Source organism: Arachis duranensis, chromosome 7 (genome assembly GCF_000817695.3).
Source record: "Arachis duranensis cultivar V14167 chromosome 7, aradu.V14167.gnm2.J7QH, whole genome shotgun sequence".
NCBI lineage: Eukaryota > Viridiplantae > Streptophyta > Magnoliopsida > Fabales > Fabaceae > Arachis > Arachis duranensis.
This window is the reverse complement of record NC_029778.3, coordinates 72,340,869-72,346,291: the sequence shown is the minus strand read 5'-3', so window position 1 is coordinate 72,346,291 and position 5,423 is coordinate 72,340,869.

The window sequence follows — 5,423 nt, the reverse complement described above, 5'->3', positions numbered from 1 at the left end:
CCTATAACATCAAAGAACCCAAAATCTCAATATTTCACCCATGAAACTCGAAAATAAGGGCTTGGATTTCGAACAGAAACACGTGGCTTACCTCAAGATTGATTGTATGGGTTTTGTAGAGCTCTCCGCGGTGAACGCGTGGCCGCAAACGGAGCGGCAATCGGAGCTCTAGATCAAAAGTTATGGTGGTTTGAAGATCAACCAAGGGAGAGAACTTGAGAGAGTGTTCTTCCTCCCTTTCTCTCTAATTTCAGCTTGTGTGTGTAACAAATGAGGAGAGAGAGTGCTGAAAACTAGGGTTTTGGTTAAGTTATGTTGGGCCAAGGGCCCACTTTGGGTCCAATTGGCCCGGTTTGGCCCGTTCGGTCCAATCTTGGTCCGAATTCTATAAAATTGGTACCGAAATTCTCGTCTCAGTCTCCTCTATCATATTTAGCCACAAAAATCACATTTTGGGCTTTCTAGAATAAATTCTCATTTATAGGCTAATTAGCCGTTAATTAACCGGGTTTTACATAATGCATTCTTCTAACATGATAAATACATTTATTTTTAACACTTTGCCTAACGATTTTTACTGATTTTATGGTTTTCATTTGTTGTAAAAACCTTTTAGTTTTAATTATTTTCTTGTTTACCTTTTTTATTTCTTCTTTTAATTTAAAAGATTCAGTTATTAATTCTCTTACTTTCATTTCTATTGCCATTACTCTTATTTTCATATTTCTTCTAACTAACTTTAAAGATTTAAGCTTTTTATGAAACTCTTTCATGATATAAGAGCAGGAATAATAACTAAGAGATTAAAGAAGAGAAAGATAGTAAGCTTACAAAGATGAACTTGTACTCTTATTGCTTGCAAAGTTGATACACTTCTTGAAGATAATTACAAATATTTAGAGAATATATGAAGTAAGAAGATATAAGAGTAGACAGATTTCTTGAGCTTTCAAGTATTTGATGATCTTGAATGAGTGAGGCTTTTGGTATTTATAGACCCTAAATGGTGACTATTTGGGTACTATTTGCCGACAGTACTGTTTTCTTTTACTGTTTGCCGACATTCACTGTTTGTTTTTACTGTTTGCCGACATTCACTGTTTGCTTTTACTTTTTACTTTTACTTTTTTACTTTTTACTTTTTACTCTTTCTCTTTTTTTTTTATGATTGGGCTTTTACATTGATTGCATATACAATACTTGTTACATCTCAAATAGGTCTTGAGAGTCTTGATAGTAATGAGCTGGACTGGACTGGACCTCTTTGTCTTCTCCAAGAGGTACGGTCTGTATTGCTTGTAGAGAGCTTTGGATATCTTCCTCTGAGGTTGCTGCAACTAGAGCTGCCATAATTTGTCTCTTTTGTGCTAAAAATTGAGTCTCTTTTTTATAAACTATTTGTTCATTGGTGGTGCTTGAGGCTGTTATTGCTGGACGCTTTTGTGATGTTGTTAACCATTGATCAATAGCTGCTCTTCTTAGTAAAGTTATATCATATTTGTTCCACCATTTAATTTTTATTACTCTTACTAGATATTGTATGCTTGGAGATTCTTCATATGCTGCTGAATCATATTCCCATGTCATAATCCAACTTATTCCCATGGCTGCTATGAATGAAATGAATTTATATTCTTGTAGGAATGATGACTTGCTTTTAAAATATTCATACGCCATGCTGGCTTCTTTTGGGAAGAAAGCTTCCATTGGTCCAAAGTTCTAGAACCATACTTGAAACCATTTGGGAAATTGTAATGATATCCCCTTTCTGAACCAAATGAACCAAGAATGGGGATTTGGTGATAGAAATAAAATATGATTCCAGGCTTCTTGGTAATCATAGTAGGTATAGTTCTGAGGTTCAAATTTTAATGAGAAGCTTTTAGACTGATTTGGGAGTATTTCCCAATCTTGTAATGATAATATTTTTATAATTTTTATTTTTGAATAAATAGGCTGCTTGGTGTTGGAATCTCTGTAATGTGTTAATTCAACAGATCCGGTGTCTACTAATATGAATTCATAAAATTTTTGGGTTTTTTGTGGGTTAATAGGAATATAATGGAAAGTATTTGGAAAAATGGTTTTGTATAGGATTTTTCTGTCTTTTTTGAACCACTCTTTTTCAATGGTTAATATCTTTATAGGATTGGATTTTTCATAGTAAGAAAATTGTTCTTTCAAGGGTTGAGTATTATAGAGGTCAGATGGTTGTAGTAATGTGAATTTATTATTAGTAGTAATTAAAGGGCTCTTAGAAGGTGATGACGATGATGGTGCGGCTTTTACAACCTGTGACATTGTCATAGGTCTTAATGATAATTGTTTTGCTGGTACAACAGTAATAGGTAATTTTGTTTCTTTTATTTGATCAAAAGGTTGACCATAATCTTCACTGGAGGCTGCTTTTTGCTCCATTCTTTCCCTGCAAAAATTCTCTAGTAAGAAAGTCAGGGAGTGAATTTAGTTCTCCTTTTATATGTTCAATAGTAAAATCGAAACATGATAAAATAGCTTGCCATCTTTCAAATATTTGCTTTGAAACCAAATTTTTGACATCATTTTCTAAAATATTTGGGGCTGCTTTACAATCAGTTCTTATTAAGAAGGTTTTATTAAATAAATCTTCTTGAAATTTTGAAACACATAATACTATGGCAAGTATTTCTTTTTTGACTGTGGGGTAGTTCTTTTGAGCTTGGTTCCAAATTCCCGAATGATATTTTACTATTTGTTCTTTTGAGCTATTAGGAGGTATTTGTTTAAGAATTCCTCCATATCTTAATTCTGATGCATCTGTTTCTACAATTAATTTAGCCGATGGGTCTAGTATACTTATACAAGGTATTTCTTTTATTGCATTCTTTATTTTTATTATTATAGAAGTCATTTCTTTTGTCCATGGAGGTGGATTTTTTCTTAATCTCTTATAAAGAGGTTCGCATGTAACTCTGATTCCCGGTAAGAATTCTGCTACATAATTTAAACATCCCAAAAATTTTTGTTGTTATTTTTTGTCTGTTATTTCATTTGGAAATTTATCTGCAAATTCAATGGCTCTTTTAATTGGTACTATGGTTCCTTGATAAATTTCATATCCTAGGAACCTTACTTTAGTTGTAAAAATTTTCATTTTCTTTTCTGATAAAACTAATCCTTGTTCTTTTATAATATCCATGAATTTTTCTAGATGATATATATGCTGCTTTATTCCTTTTGAGTATACTAATACGTCATCAAGATATACTATAGTAAATTCTATATGCGGGTAAAATATATTATTCATTATTTCTTGGAATTCGCTAGGGGCATTTTTTTAATCCTTGAGGCATTACATTCCATTCATAATGTCCAAAAGGTACTATAAAAGCTGTTTTATATCTATCTTCCTCTTTTACTGCAATTTGATAATATCCTGATTTTAAATCAAATTTTGAAAAGATATTTGCTCTATTTAATCTTTTAATTAAATCACTTTTATTTGGTAAGGGATATCTAATCCATTTTAATACTTTATTTAGAGGTTTATAATTAATAACTAATCTTGGAGCACCTCTTTCTATTTCAGATGCTTTCATCACATAGAAACCTGTACAGCTCCAGGGTGATTTTGAAGGCCTTATTAGTCCCTTATCTAGATATTCTTGTATTTCTTTTTTACAATATTCTAGATACTCTTTGTTCATATGTATCGGTTTTGCCTTTGTTGGTATATCTTTTCCATTAAACCCATCTTCATATGGTAAAGATATTTCATGTAATTTTCTATGCTGAAAAGTTGTGGGGTTTAGACTACATAATTCTTTTTTAATTATTTCTTCAATTGCTTTTATTTTATCTTGTATTTCTGGAGTTTGTAATTGTTCCTCTATTCTTTTATGTGTAACTTCCTGGTTTAAATAGTTAATTTGTCTTGTCTTTCTTTCTATAATATTAATTTGAAGCGGTAGGTGTTGTAAAATTTTTCTTGGCTTAAACAATTAATTTGTTTTACTTCTATTTCCATAACACTAACTTGTGTAGATAGGTGTTGTAACATATTGAGCTCATGTTGCTTTGGTCTAGTGAGAAATTCAAAATGAACAGGATGATTAGGAATTCGTGTATAGATTATTCCGTCGATGTCGACATTAAAGGGATATAATAATAAAGTAAAAGGATTTCCTAATATAACTTGATGAGATATATTTCTTGCCAAAAAGAATGTAGTGGCAAAGCATACCCTATTTTTACAAATTTTTGCTTTAGATAACTTATAGTCTATAGTCATTTTATCATTTTCTGCCATTAGGACTCTTTCTGTAGTTTTTTCATAATATTTTGTCGGTATTAATCCTTCTTGTATACAATTAACATCAGCTCCTGAATCTACCATAGCTATAAAATCAAATTTTTCTTCTCCTACTATTAAGGTTATCGTAGTGAACCACTTTTGGCTTACTAATAAAGTTAGTATATTTATGTAATTTTCTGTACCCAGATTAATATAATTCTCGGGAATTGTTATGTTACTAATCTCCTCTGTTTTTCTATCATTATTTTTCAAGGTTTGTTCTTGAATTTTTATTATATTTTCTCCTTCTATTTTTAGTAATCTATAGTCCATATTGATATTTTTTTGCTTTAATTCTGAAACTTCCCTTTTTAACTTTTTTATCTCTTCTTTAAGAGAATTAAGTGAAATTTCTTTCTGTGGATTTTTAAAACGATTATAAATTTCTTTTTATTTCTATTGGTCTTATTTCTTGCTTACTTTCTTCTTCTTTCTTAACTAATTCAGCTAATTGTCTTATAAACTCATCTCTTAAGGGAGTATCTTCTAACTTGTCTATTATTTTGACCAGGGTAGAGGTTTGTTCTCTAGTTAAAACATTTATAATTTTTTCACAATTTCTACAGTTACATAACCCTATTCCTAAACAGTTATTCGGTTCCTCTTTTCCATTATTTCCTTCTGAACTCTCTTCTTCTGACATAAGGTCTAATTGTTGTATAAAATAGTCTTCAGTTTCAGAAGAATCCTCATAACTTGATTCTTCTTCTGATTCTGAATTGATTAGTATGGCTGTTAAAGCATGTTTAATTTCTTTATTTTCTATTTTATTTATTTTTTGTTCTGTCGTACATTTATTAGCATAATGTCCTTGTTTTTTACATTTCCAACATGTCACTTGTTTTTTCTTATTAGAAAATTTAGGTTTTCCTTTAGGAGTCTTATGGAATTTTTTATAATGTTTCTATTCATAATAAAGGGGTTTGTCTATATTATATTTAGATTTTTTATAAAGTTTTTTCTTTTTAACTTTATGCTGTCCACTAGGTGCTTTTTCAGGAGTTATTCCATATTGATAACAAAAAGTGCCAAGCTCTCTTTTACCCGTGATACTTTCTTGTTTTATTTTCTGTTGTATCTTGGTATCTGT